Raw genomic sequence first — 15,695 nt, forward strand, 5'->3', positions numbered from 1 at the left:
TTCACTGCTTTTATGAAGTGGTTGCCAGGTTTTCACAACAAAACCCGCCCAATCGCGTTTCGAGGGGTTCCCCGTTAAAAATCGCGTTCCAGGAGTAAAATACAAGTTTTTTGGCCGGGTTCCCCTGGTAAAATTTGCATTCCAGGGGCTAAATATCACGTTACTGAGGTCGCTTCAACCAGCGAACATGAAAAACAACCCGCGGCAACAGTGTTAAAGTAGCCCAATTCCGAGGGAAAACCACGGACTTGGCAACACTGCATCTGATCTCACTCAGTGACTCTAGGCTACGTAGGACGGGACGATACTACTACTACTGTTACTACTAATAAAACAGATCTCTGGGGGCCCCAAATGTGCGTGGGCCCTTAGAATCATCCTAACTCCCCCCCCCTTAGCGGCACCCCTATAACTATATGCCTTTCACAATGTCTGAAATACACGTTTCTGGTCATGTTAGTCTTTATAATGTGTATCAAAATGTAATTTAACTTGCTACGCCTTTCCTTTCCAATTGATTTTTTTTAATTCAAAGGGAAAATAGGTTTATTTGTCTGACCCCACAGGCAAATAGAATCTTTTCTTGTTTTAAGCATAAACCTCATTGCAATTCTCTAAAAACAAGACTTATTATCTCGTGTCATTTTTCTTCTCAAGCAAATGAATTGAGTGAATGTGGACAACATCTGCTCTCTGCCAGCACATGAAAGCATAGCTATCAGGCTAACGGTGGACAGCAGTACATCAGTTCACATACACACAAATATTGTCACTCATTTTGGCTGCACTCACTATTTGTAATGAATGCACCTGCTGTTCATCACATTTATAGATTATGCAAATGTTTATCAAATAATTTTTTTTAAAAACAGAGCAAATCACTCACTCAACCACCTGATCTCTCCTCGTCACGGCACATTCCAGTACGCCTGACTGCTTGAGGCTTCTAACAGGATTACTCTTCTGCAGGGGAGAACCGCAGGGTGCTGAAGTGACCTGTGGAGAGATGAAATTTGTGTTTCATGAGGACGTCTTAAAGTTCACAATGTTTCTTCATAATCTGGGTTTTGATTGAGGTCTATACATTTCACTGAAAGGACAAAGATTTAAAGTTATAATTTGAGCCCATTTCACTTGATAAATGACTAAATAAATAAAATAAATAAATAAAAATTTCACCTCCAAACATATATTTTATACAACTTAGGCCTATAGCTCTAAATAAACTGATCAAAACCTTAATTAATTCTGTACATTGCTATAATTAATGTAATGTAATACAATACATATTACAGTTTTATTTAAACTGAAATAATAGTTGCTGTAAATAAAATCTAGTAAAAAATATTTGTTGGGCAAATATAATCTGAACTAGTCCATTTTTGATTCTTTCTTTCTTTTTTGGGGTATGCATGCATATGATTCAAGTGATTTATAGACCTACACACCGCTACCAGCAAAAAATAAAAATAATTAATCACTCTTTCCGGAAATACATCTGCATATTCATGACACACCTTTACTGGAAGCTTATTTGCATTAACATGCTGGGTAAATCTGAGAGAATTATTACATCACTGAGATGATCTCATGCTTCTGTCAGCAGGCTGATGAATGTGAGCATCTGATATACAGCGCAATACACTCACTATACAGGTATATGAGTCCTAACTGCAGTAGGCTACTTCAAGGCAGTATCAAATAACTGGTTGACCAAAAAACAATAAAGGAGAGATAATACAACAGACATATACATAAAGGTGATACATAAAACAAAAAAAATAAAAAAAAAGGGTTAGAAGCTCTTAAGTACAGACCATAGAAATGTTTGGCTTTTTTTTAATCAAATTAGCCACGTGTTTCTTCACTATATTCAAAACATATTATCTGTTAATGAAATACTAAACGAATTAAAGACAACAAAAACCTTGCATACAGAAGTATTGTTACATACCACAGTCTCTTAAAAGGCCTTTTGGTGAAGAAGACAGACAGTTCACTGGAAAGACCAAAAACTACTGAGTATCTCAAGCAAAAGATAAAAACAATACCTTGCTCAGAAATGGCTCTTGTTTTGTTTCATTGTCTCAACTCAATGATCATTCCCTCATTACTGAAATCGAAATCTACCTGACCTCTGGAGAAATAAACAGCGAAACTCTGTCCCCAGATCTCTGGTCAGCTCTTGTGTATCTTAATGACACCAAATGAGAAGTTCAATGAGTTTGAACTTTGTAAATACGATCGGACAGAGCCTTGCTTTGGCTGCTTCCTGTGATCAAGCTGTCAAAAAACATCTGGTGAGAATATTTAACTACTTACATGACGTGTTCAAAATCAAATACATTAAAAAAAAGAAATGAATGGGTGCGACTAGCCGACTTTCTTGGCGCATATTTTACCTTTAGTACAATAGCATATTACTTTTATTTACACTCTATATAAGTAGCATTCATCACTATTTGTACTTAATCAGGGCAGTAGTTGTTGCACTACATGAAGAATCCATTTAGTGCCGCAAATAATGAACTTGTATTATTGGCAGGTTGAATGACTGTAATATCACATATAAAGGCTGTGCAACGCTGTCTATGGCTCTTTCATCACAATACAATGTGAGAGAGATGGACCTGAGCTACAACAACCTGCAGGACTCAGGAGTGGAAATACTCTGTATCGGATTAAAGAAATTACCCAACATGGAATCACTGGATGCTTCTATAGGGTAAAGCTAAACATCAGGGCCCATATTCACAAAACATCTTAAGGCTAAATGTAGCTCATAACTTGCCGATTTAGGAGAAAATCTTAAAAATAATGGGCGTGTCAGTCCTAAATTTAGGATTCCTACATTTTTGTTCTAAGAGTATTTCACAAAGCGTTTTAGCGCTAAAATTAGCTCCTAAATCTGTGAAACGTTAGAGGAGTAGTGAAGAGGACTCCTAAATCACTAAGAACAAATCTGAACTATCCTAAAAATGGCTGTTGCAAGCAATCTACCTCGGAATATAAACATTTTAGAAACATTTGACGATAATGAGCTTTTAAAAAGGTATCAGCTTTGGTTTGGAGGTTATCCCAACTCCAAATTTTTGATATCCTTAATATATAGCTGTTCTCGCGTCCAGTTTGGTTTTCTTTTATGTTTGCATGTCTTACTATCAGCCATGATTATTCTACTCTGCTAATTAAAAGGCTGTTTATATGCATATTGCCAGAATTTTATTAGTCGCAGGAAAAAAATGAAAATGTATGTAGTAGCAACTTTACATGGCAGCTCAATCTAATGTTAACCTAGAAAAAAGTGCGCAGTTCACGTGTTTGTGCGGAGTGTGGAAGCTGAACAGCAGTGCGCTTGGTCTACTACATGACAGATGGAGGCACCGGTGCGATCATTTGCTCTTAAAATACTTCCTCATTTTTGGTCATATAGATAAGAGTAATCCATCTTTTGTATTTGTAAAGACTCTACGTTTATTCGTGTGCACTCAGAATAACAACGAAACGTTGCGCTTTTGTAAAATAATGAAAGCAAACAGGATGCGCTTTCGTGAACTTGAGCGCGTCACTTCGAAACTCCGTGTATTCTTGCCTTATTTCAGACATGAAAAATATATCTATAGAGAGTGAAACTTTGAAATGAAAAAAAAAAAAATTCAAATAGAAAACAAATATTCTCAGATTATGTAATCCGTATGAAACATGCATACAGGCGCATACTGTGGAGATGAGGAGTCAGTGTCGCAGACTTCATCTCTTAAACCGAAAACAGAAAGCACTAGTGTAACAATAAATTATTAAAACGTTAATGCAGTGTACTTGCTGTTTTCCCCTAACACATTCATAATTATTATATTTGCCGGTGCGCTGTGGCATAGCCTTTTATAGGCTATGTAGGCAATTAAAGGCTCATTATTATGATTTATATGGTTTATTAATAAAAGTGCGACTAATGCTTAAAAATGAAAGACTACTAGTCGACCAGAAAAATCTTTAGTCGAGGGCAGCCCTAATGCATATTGACTAATTGTTTACGAGAAGCATACATATATAAGAAGCTGACAATTAGCTGCATAGCCTACTTGTTTAATTAGTGACACTTAGCCTGCATTTTAAAACCTTTATTTGAATGTGGCACTTAACATTTTTATTAATAAGACTAACAGGTTAAATAACTGTAACATAACACACAAAAAGTTGTATAGCATTGGTTAAAATACTACAAACACCTCCAAACCTGAAAAAGCTCTCTAAGTGAGAATAAGCTCCAGGACTCAGGTGTTATGTTCTTCTCTGTTGGACTGCATCATCCTCACTGTAAACTGGAGACACTGAGGCAAGATGATTCTGAATACTTCTGGTAAGAGATCAGACTCATCTGCCCCAAGTGTTTTGTCTATGAAGAGCGATCGATCAATGCAAATGCCAATTCATCTGAATGAATCACCTCCACTGACACTAAGGTAACATTCTATTATAAGAACTCATTTATTTTGCTTCAACAAAGTGAATGGTAAATAGCGCACGCAAAACTTTTTACAATTCTCAGACTGATGCAAAAGTCTTAATTCTCAGGTTTTACATTGTAGAGATTTTAATGCACATTACAAAATATTATTTTGTCTAGAAGGGATTCAATAACGAAATCATGTCAGGACGCTGTGAAGACTGGCAGCTTTCTTGGAGAATTAATTCATCAGTAGGTTCAGTGCATCAAGATTCTTATTTATAGTGTCTGTATTTGTGCATGTTTTCTGACAATGACAAACCTATTTTCAACAGACGTGATTCAGAAAACCCTGAAGTCAAAATTCATAGATTAAAATCAGAAACAAAAAAGAAGCATCTGTACATTTTTGAAGGATTTGCAAAGCAGGGAAACTTAACACTCCTGAATGAGATCTACATAGAGCTCTACATCACAGAGGGAGGGAATGGAGAGATCAGTAATGAACACGAAATTAAAAGGATAGAAAAAACATTGAAGACTGCAGCAGGAGCAACAATACCAATCAAATGCAATGAAATCTTTAGAGCTTTACCTGGACAAGACAAACCCATCAGAACTGTGCTGACAAAAGGAGTCGCTGGCATTGGAAAAACAGTCTCTGTGCAGAAGTTCATCCTGGACTGGGCTGAAGGAAAAGAGAATCAGGACGTCCAGCTCATATTTCCACTTCCTTTCAGAGAGCTCAATCTGATGAAGGATAAAACACTCAGTCTTTCAGATTTTCTTTATGTCTTTTTCCCTGAAACAAAAGAAATGGAAATATCCAGTGATAAATATAAAGTGTTGTTTATCTTTGACGGTCTGGACGAGTGTCGTCTGTCTCTGGATTTTCAGAGCGATGTGAGGTTGTGTGATGTAAGTGAATCAGCCTCAGTGGACGTGCTGCTGACGAACCTCATTGTGGGGAATCTTCTTCCCTCTGCTCTCATCTGGATCACCTCCAGACCAGCAGCAGCCGATCTCGTCCCCTCTGAATGTGTCCATCGAGTGACAGAGGTACGAGGCTTCAATGAGCCACAGAAGGAGGAATACTTCAGGAAGAGAATCAGTGATCAGAGTCTGGCCAATAGAATCATCTCACATCTGAAGTCGTCAAGGAGCCTCTACATCATGTGCCACATCCCAGTGTTCTGCTGGATCTCAGCCGCTGTTCTAGAGAAGATGTTGAGTCAAGCAGAGAGTGGAGAGATTCCCAAGACTCTCACTCAAATGTACACACACTTCCTGATGGCACAGATTAGCATCAAAGACAAAAAGTACAATGAGAAAAATGACGAAGACAAAGAGATGATTTACAAACTAGGGAAACTGGCATATGAGCAACTGGATAGAGGCAAATTGATCTTCTATGAGGAAGACCTGAGAGAGTGTGGCATTGATGTGACAGAAGCATCAGTGTACTCAGGATTATGCACTCAGATCTTCAGAGAGGAGTTGGGCTTGCATCGGGGGAAAGTCTTCAGCTTTGTTCATCTGAGCCTTCAGGAACATGAGCATTCAGGAACATCTAGCGGCTCTATATGTGCACCTCTCCTTCTACAACAGCACAATAAACGTGCTTGAAGCACATGAATCAGGAAAGCCTGTGACAATGTTGAGTTTACACAAGTGTGCAGTTAACAAAACTGTATAAAGTAAAAACGGACATCTCGATCTTTTCCTTCGCTTCCTCATGGGCCTTTCAATGGAGTCAAACGAGAGCCTTTTGGTGAAAAGAGGGCTTTTGGTAAAGAAGGCCAACAGCTCCCTGGAAAGAGAGAAAATTATTGAGTATCTCAAGAAAAAGTTAAAAACAATCCCTTGCTCAGAAATGACTCTTGTTTTGTTCCACTGTCTAAGTGAACTCAATGATCATTCCCTCATTACTGAAATCCAAAGCTACCTGACCTCTGGAAAAATAACCAGAGACACTCTTTTCCCTCATCACTGGTTGGCTCTAGTGTACATCTTAATGACATCAAATGAAAAGTTTGAGGAGTTTGAACTTCGTAACTACGGAAGATTGGACGCAGCCTTGCTTTGGCTGCTTCCTGTGATCAAGCTGTCAAAAAAGATTTGGTGAGAACATTTAACTACAAATATGACGTGTTCAAAATCAATTTTATATAAAAAAAAAAAGAATGGGTACGACTAGTCAACCTTGCTGGCACATATTTTACCTTTAGTACAATGGCATTTTACTTCCCTAGTAAAAAAAGTAATATATTTAAAATACATTTATTTCATACTAAGTATAGTTCAAATCTATTAACATGTTTACATTTACATTTAGCAGACGATTTTATCCAAAGTGACTTACAAATGAGGACAATAGAAGCAATCAAAACCAACAAAAGAGCAATTATGCAAGTGCTATGAAAAATCTCGTACGCTGGGGTATATTTGTAGCAGTAGCCAAAAATACATTGGGTCAAAATTATAGATTTTTCTTTTATGCCAAAAATCATTAAGATATTAAGTAAAGATCATGAAGATATTTTGTAAATTTCCTACCGTAAATATAACTTTAAAGGCGATTTTCTCAATATTTAGATTTTTTGCACCCTCGGATTCCAGATTTTCAAATAGTTGTATCTTGGCCAAATATTGTCCTATCCTAACGAACCATACATCGATGGAAAGCTTATTTATTCAGCTTTCAGAAGATGTATACATCTCAATGTAAAAAAAATGTACCTTTATGACTGGTTTTGTGGTCCAGGGTCACATATATACATATATATATATATTAGTGCTGGGCAACGATTACAAATACCCCCCGCGATAAATCGCATGAATTCTGGAGATTAATCGCGATTAATCGCATTGTTATGCACAAAATTCAATAATGAATTCTAATCTAATTAAAGTTATAATCTAAGTTATAAAACCAAAGCTATTTGCCACTGCCAGGGCATTAACGTTTTTATAGAAAATATTTTATAGTTTGTTATAGAAAAACAAGTTATGCTCAGAGTCCAGTTCGTTTGACTAGTGTGATCGCTCCGTTTAGCCGGCCCTGGCTCGGTTGGAAGAGGTGGGCCAGAGCACGGTTCAGTTGGTTACACGTAGTGTGAGCGGAGCGCTAACCGCACCAGAGCGTGGAACTTCTGATACGTGCAGCATGATTGCGTATATATATTGTGAGAGGGTCGTGTGTCACCGCATCCCAAACGACTCAAAATGATAAACCACACAATTAACAAAATGATGCACTGCACTGTGTTGAGCGAGAGCGCTTCTGCCTTCACGTGCTATCGGAACTTCCTGTTTCCCACTTAATATGAAGTCGTGATTACGAGCTCGTTGCATTCTTTTCTGTTAAAAATAACAGTGAACAGTGGTTTGTGAATGTTGAAGCTTAGCCTAAATAAAAAATTATACTGGGAGCGTTCATGTGAGTGCTGCTGCAGTCTTAATCGCATAAATCTGCTAAAATAATTTGACAAATTCCGTGACATTCCGCGTTAAACTGTGAATTCCGTTTTTATGATGTTGATGCTTAGTCTAAATAATTTTATCGGGAGCGCTTCATGTGAGTGCTGCTGCAGTCTTAGGCCCTCCCCAAATGCTTTCATTGAGACTCGTGATGACGTTTATCCCAAGCCAGTAGCTACTGATCAACATCCCACCCCTCCTGTGACCCATGGTTTGTCTGTATGTCAATTCAGAGCCAGTGAGCAACATGCTTTCAAAATAATAATAATAATAATAATAATAATAATAAACTGCGTTAATGCGTGATAAAATAATTGTCGGCGTTAATTAATGAATGCGTTAACGCGATAATAACGTTAACTTGCCCAGCACTAATATATAAAATATACCCTAGTAAAAAAGTAATATATTTAAATACATTTATTTCCTATTAAGTATAGTTAAAGTCTATTAACATATTTACTGACATATCACTCAAGATTACACACATTCTAAATTTTCACACGTTAAAAATAACTTGCCCAGCCCTAATATATAAAATATACCCTAGTAAAAAAGTAATATATTTAAATACATTTATTTCCTATTAAGTATAGTTAAAGTCTATTAACATATTTACTGACATATCACTCAAGATTACACACATTCTAAATTTTCACACGTTAAAAAATAAAATAAGCGTCAATCACGTTTACACACTGCCTCCGAAATTTTCATCCGCCATAAAAAATTCGGATCGGGTTCAATTTTCTGCGTTTTTCGCATCCGTAGCAAGCCTTTTGAGAGATGTTTTGACAATTCAGAGCCACCATACAAGCCACCGTACAAGCGAACGCCAAAATACAGAATGGTGATTTTCAAGTTTATCTACTTCTTTGTCTCGCAGCACAAAGCACTGTAAAGATCCTTGCACACTGAGTTCACAGAAACTGGTGGTCATCTTTTTAATATGTGGCTCTAGTATCGCTAGCAAAGCATCAAACTGAGCCACTGACATCCTGAAGTAAACTTTGAATCGCCCAGGTTAATCCCGCTGCTCCTTAATAAACAGGTTTGAATTCTCTTTCCTCTCTATATCTCAGGATTGGATGGACCCAATATTTCCTCCTCCTTTTTCTCTTTTTAAGAAGCGAGAGGACAACAAAATCATTCTCACTGCTTGGAAGACTCCATTTAGTACTGTTTTGCGATTTTTTTCGCAACGGATTGAATAATAGCCTATGCATCGGACTCAGTGTGCAAGGTTTCTGTGTGTGACGAATTTTTAGGATGACGAATACAAAAAAACGCATACGAAAATTTCGGACTCAGTGTGCAAAGACCTTAAATGTGATTGACACAACGTGAGGTCGTATGTATTTTTCAATGTGCGAAAATTTCGGACTGTGTGTGCAATGACCTGTACTGATATAAAAATTATATTTAAACTTTATTTGGAGTACTACTTGTGCACAATGCACATTTCGTAATATTATGCCTAAAATGTGTTTTAATGTCAATATTGATGATGATTGTATTGACTTTGAATAATATCGGTCTTTAAATGCAAGATATTTAAAGTTTACCTAAAGTATACTTGCAATAGTTCCACTTTAGCACAATCAAATACACTTCAGTATATCTTTAGTTGGACTTCAGCACTACTTCCTCACAATTAAAGTGCATTAATCACAGAATTAGTTGTACCAATTTAGCAGACTTTAAGTATTTAAAATACATTTTAGTATATTTATTTTTCACTAGGGTTCTATTTACATTTGATACAAGTGGCATTCATCACTATTTGTACTTAATCAGGGCAGTAGTCATTGCACTACATGAAGAATCCATTTAGTCTACATAACCACAAAAAAAAAAAAAGCCAGAAAATAGCAATTAACTTGTATTATTGGCAGGTTGAATGACTGTAATATCACATATAAAGGCTGTGCAACGCTGTCTATGGCTCTTTCATCACAATCCAATGTGAGAGAGATGGACCTGAGCTACAACAACCTGCAGGACTCAGGGGTGGAAATACTCTGTATTGGATTAAAGAAATTACCCAACATGGAATCACTGTACGCTTCTGTGGAGTAAAACATCAAAACATTCTATTTTAAAATGTTTATTTTTGAAGACATTTAATGAAATGTTTCAATCTCACTCCAGGGTGAAAGAATGGTTCAGCATTAAGCAAATCGATGTACATAATCTGTTTAAGCAAGGGAACACAAAATATGAAGATTATGTATGTCTCACTGCTGGACTAGGGGAAATGGACTGTAGACTGGAATATTTGAAGTAGGTTGTGTTACCTCTCTTAGAAGACTTTGTGCAACATGGGTTTTTAGATTGAGACCATGTATCCATTTTCTCCTCTCTTTGTAGTCTGAAGAACTGTGGAGTAACAGAAGCAGGCTGTGTTCACCTGAGCAAATCTCTGAGTTCAAACCCTTCTCATCTGAGAGTGCTGGACCTGAGCTGTAATGACATAGGAGACTCTGGAGTGAAACATCTCTGTGCTGCTCTGGTGAAAGTTCACTGTGCATTGGAAACACTAAGGTGAGTTATAACACAAATAGCTTATATTGCTAATAATGAAATAAATTTGAAGTTAATGACTAAAGAGCCTTTTAAATGTTTTAAACAGGTTAAATAACTGTAACATAACATACAAAAGTTGTATAGAATTGGCTAAAATACTACAAATACCTTCAAACCTGAAAGAGCTCTCTCTAAGCAAGAATAAGCTCCAGGACTCAGGTGTTATGCTCTTCTCTGTTGGACTGCATCATCCTCACTGTAAACTGGAGACACTGAGGCAAGATGATTCTGAATACTTCTGGTAGATTAAGTAAACAACAAACTGAACATTTTGCTTCATGGTGAAGGGTTTTTTGTTTTGTAAGGGGTACTGCTGAATATTCAAAGCCAAAGTAACAGAGACATAAACATCATAGACATGGAAAACAAGCACTGATCAGTGTTCAACAAATATGGTTTGTAAATAGCATGTTTTTAAACTATTACTTTCAAACCTAAATATGTCTCCCAGCTATGTATAATTACTAACCCTAAAGATGTGTGATTTAAACATTTTTATTTTTCACCCCCAATAACAGTGAACTACAGAATTTGACATGGTGCTGATAAAGACTGTGAGAAAAACATACATGTGATGTGAAAGATTAAACCATTATTTTTAAAGGCTTTTTTTTTTTTTGAGCATGATTCTCACGAAACAAAAAAACAAACATAACTCATTAGGCTTTTACTATCTTTAACAGTTTCTTGATGATACTCATTTTAAATGTTCTGCTATCACTGTATCAAATCAATCAAATATCCTGGAATTTCTACAGTTAAGAATGTTTGGACTTTCTTTCAATACACTGTAAAAAAAATCCGTAAAATTTACGGTAAAAAAACGGCAGCTGTGGTTGCCGGAATGAACGACATAGGAGACTCTGGAGTGAAACATCTCTGTGCTTCTCTGGTGAAAATTCATTGTGCATTGGAAACACTAAGGTGAGTTATCACAGTTAGTTTATATAGCTCATTATTAAATACATTTAAGGTTAATGACTGTATAATTACTAATCCTAAAGAAAGAACCCTAAAAATGTGATTTTTTCACCCCAATAACAGTGAACTACAGAATTTGACGAGGCCAGTATGACTGAGAAATGATAACCATAATTATGATTTTCTGTCTCAGGTTGGACAAATGTGAAATCACTGAGAAATGTTGCACCGCTTTAGCTTCAGCTCTCAGCTTAAAGACCTCCAGTCTGACAGATCTGAATCTGTCATTTAGATAACTCTAGAAATAAACACTCAAGCTTTTAACATTGTGAGTAGTAATCACACATGAGACATCTAACTTAAGTGACGTGACATGTGACATTGCTGCGGCGCCCGGGGAGCAGTTGGGGGTTCGGTGCCTTGCTCAAGGGCACCTCAGTCGTGGTATTGAAGGTGGGAGAGAGCGCTGTACATTCACTCCCCACACCTACAATCCCTGCCGGTACGAGACTCGAACCCACAACCTTTGGGTTACGAGTCTGACTATCTAACCATTAGGCCACGACTTCCCCCTTAAAGGGACAGTTCACCAAAAATTAAAATTGTCATCATTTATTCACCCTCATGTTGTTGCAAACCTGTATGATTTAGTTTTCTTCTGTTGAACATAAAATAAGATATTTTGAAGAATGTTGGTATCCAAACAGTTGCTGGTAGCCATTGACTTCCATTATTTTTTTTTCTCTGTGGAAGTCAAAGGCTACCGGCAAGTGTTTGGTTACCAACATTCTTCAAAATATCTTCTTTTGAGTTCAACATACAGGTTTGAAACAACTTGAGGGCAAGTAAATAATGTCAGTATTTTTATTTTTAGGTGAACTATCTCTTTAAGATTTTAAAGACTTATAAAGACAAATCACAATTTGTATGGACTAAGAGTTTGGATAATAGGTTTTATAAAGGGTTACATACAGTATACTGTATTCAAAGTAAATGATGTAGGTATATTTTTCTATTTATGAATTTGGTTATAACATTAAATAACTAATATGATGTTATCACTTTTATAAAGAGTTACACATATATAATCCATGTAAATAAATAAATATAATAAATGTACACATACATAAACCTTCATTCTTCATGTCTAGAATATTGAATTTAGGAAAACTCACAAGGTTGATGATTCAGGAATAGAGTTTTGAATGACATGAGCTCAAGAGAAAATCCAAGACTATAATAAGCAAAAGGCAGAAAATCAAATCCAGGAAAAGAAATCCAAATAGATCGAATACGAATAAACCAGACTACAAGACTGACCATTAAACCTGAACCAGTATATAGAGAAACCTGCATTCTGCAATCAGATTTCGAATGACATGACTGTGACTGATGACATTCATTTTAGGTTGAACTATTGTTTTAAGTATTGAGATGTGCATTAAAAAAAAAAAAGTCAAAAAAAAAAAAAGAAAGCGGAAAATCATTCAAATAATGGTGGCTCTGCTTGTGGACATCTAGTCTACTTGTTAATAAGTGCAAAATATAAAACTCAGAAAATCCTTCAAAGATTTCAAAATTCACCAAATCTAGTGATTATTTCATCCTCAAAAACTTTGTTACATGGCAGACTAATGTGCCTAGTGTGCCCTTATTCAGGGAAGTTGTGCAAAACCAGCCAATAAGATTTGCACTTGTTGTACTGAGAAAGTGCTTTTCATTTTTGCGTGCAACAAGCATCAGACGTTTAGTGGGTGTGACAACTGAGGCTGAGACTATAGGCCACTTCTTTAATGCCACAACATGCTCACATATGGAGGAGCAGGTAACCCATGAAAAAGCAAAAAACAGCACTTTGATTGACTGATTTACGAAGACCAGCAGGTTGAATTCTGAAAACACAAGGTAAGTACCATTGCAAAGATAGAGAGAACAGCCTTTGATAGATGGCAGGCAACACAAGACCTCCTGAGTTGGAGCTAAAATACACCTGACACTCATTTATACTGTAAACTTGCAGATATCTCTATCAAAATGAGATAACTGGTAAAAAAACAACAACATGAATAATCTTTATGCTTTCTCTGGGAAGTTGAACATATCAAATTGTATGATCACAAAATATAATTGTATTCTCATGTTTTGTCAGATATTGCCAGGTAATTGACTTGTTACATTTCAGACTGATGAATGAAAAAAAAAAAAAGTAAAACCAGTGCTTAAACAATGGGCATATCCAAATGTTTCTCACACATTTCTATTTTGCCAAAAACCTTAAGCATAAGTCGTCTTTTTTTCAGATTGTGTTGAAAAATAAACATATGTGAGACATATGGCCAAACACCATGTCTCTAATAAATGCCAAAGGTTACACTGTTTTCTGCACCTCTTTAAATGGACTGAAAGGGTGAGTGAGGGTTGATTACTTACAGTACTGTAAGTATTGTACTTATGTCCACAGAAATATAATACAACTAGATTGTACACTGATTGCAAACTGTAAAGACAAGAGTGACGGATCAAAGTCAGTATTAGTTCAGCTAAAAGATTCTACTTCTATCATAAATGCTCAGATACTAGCATGTTAAAATTCAAAATTTTTAAGTTACATTTAAATTCAAATTATATTGACATTTAATCTTGATTTAATGAGTGTTGCATCTAACAGATTCAATCAGGAGGGATCAGATTAACCTGCTGCCAGTGTTTTGTCTTTAAAGAGTGACCGATCAATGCAAATGCCAATTCACTTAACAAATAAAACACATCAACCACATCTAAGGTATTTTTACATCATATTTGAATGAAATCAAGAAACAAGCAGGCACTTTGTTTACCCATGACATACTATAATAATGTGCTATTTATACAACCCCAATTCCACAGAAATTGGGACATTTTGTAAAATGCAATAAAATCAAGAATCTGTGATTTGTTCATTCTATTTAACTTTTATTTAATTGACAAAAGTAGAAAGAAAAGATTTCCAAAGTTTTCACCAACGTAAATTTATTTTGTAAATATGAACAAATTTTGATTTTGATGACTGCAACACACTCCAAAAATGTTGGGAAAGAGGCATGTTTAACACTGTCACATCAACCTTCCTTTTAATTACAATGTTTCATTGTTTGGGAATTGTTAAAGTTTTGCAAGCAAAATTTTTGTCCAGTCTCGCTTGATACTAGACTTCAGAAGCTCAGCAGTCTGTGATCGTCGTTGTCTGATTCTCCTTTTCATGACTGGTCATACATTTTCAATTGGAGACAGATCTGGACTGTAGGCAGGCCAGTCTAACCCATTCACTCTGTGTCTATGAAACCACGCTGTTGTAGCACATGCAGAATGAGAGCTGGAGTTGTCTTGATCTAATAACCATGGACTTCCCATGAAAGACATCATCTTGATGGCAGTATATTATATATCTCTGTACAATCCCAATATATGCCTCCATGTCAACGGTACCTTCGCACATAAGCCAGTCACTCATGCTGTTTGCTCTGCTGCACCCCCATAACATGACAGACGTTTGCTTTTGCTTCTGTCGCTAATGAAAGTCTGGATGGTCCCTTTGGTCTTTGGACTGAGAACTCAAAATCCATTTTTCCCGGAAACAAGTTGAAATGTGGACTCATCTGAGCACAGCACACATTTTCACTGTCTTTTTGACGATCTGAGATGAGCTCTGGCCCAGAGAACCCGGCAGCATCGCTGCATACAATTGATGTATAGCTTTCTCCTAGAGTAACAGATATTCAAGTTGTATTTCTTGATGCAGCAGCAGACTGTGGTAAATGACAGTGGTTTTCTGAAGTACTCCTGAGCCCACGTGGCTATATTTAACACCGCAGCATGACGGTTTCTTATGCAATGCCATCTGAGGGCTCAAAGGTCAAGCACATTCAACTGAGGCCTTGCTCTACATGTACTGGGATTTCTCTGGATTCCCTGAATCTTTTCACATTATTATATATGGTAGTCGGTTAAAGACATAAAAAGCCATGATCCAGCTTTGCTTGCAAAGACCAAGATGCTCCTTTTATACCCAAATATGATACCTTGACCTATTACCAATTCACCTGCTTACTGTGAGCCGTTTCAAAACAGTTTAACGTGGATATTCTATAACCTATTCACTTTTATTTTGCCTCTGTCCCAACTTTTTTGGAGTGTGTTGCAGCTGTCAAAATCAAAATTTGTTCATATTTACAAAATACATTTACGTTGGTCAGTGAAAACTTTGGAAATCTTTTCTTTGTAC

The 15,695-nt window shown here is 36.5% G+C and overlaps 1 pseudogene; it reads left to right on the plus strand.

The window, feature by feature from the left end:
- Positions 1-15,695, plus strand: part of LOC107698198 (NACHT, LRR and PYD domains-containing protein 3-like) — a 29,635-nt pseudogene that overhangs the window by 8,802 nt on the left and 5,138 nt on the right.

Source organism: Sinocyclocheilus anshuiensis, unplaced genomic scaffold (genome assembly GCF_001515605.1).
Source record: "Sinocyclocheilus anshuiensis isolate Anshui unplaced genomic scaffold, SAMN03320099.WGS_v1.1 scaffold3203, whole genome shotgun sequence".
In the NCBI taxonomy this organism is placed as follows: domain Eukaryota; kingdom Metazoa; phylum Chordata; class Actinopteri; order Cypriniformes; family Cyprinidae; genus Sinocyclocheilus; species Sinocyclocheilus anshuiensis.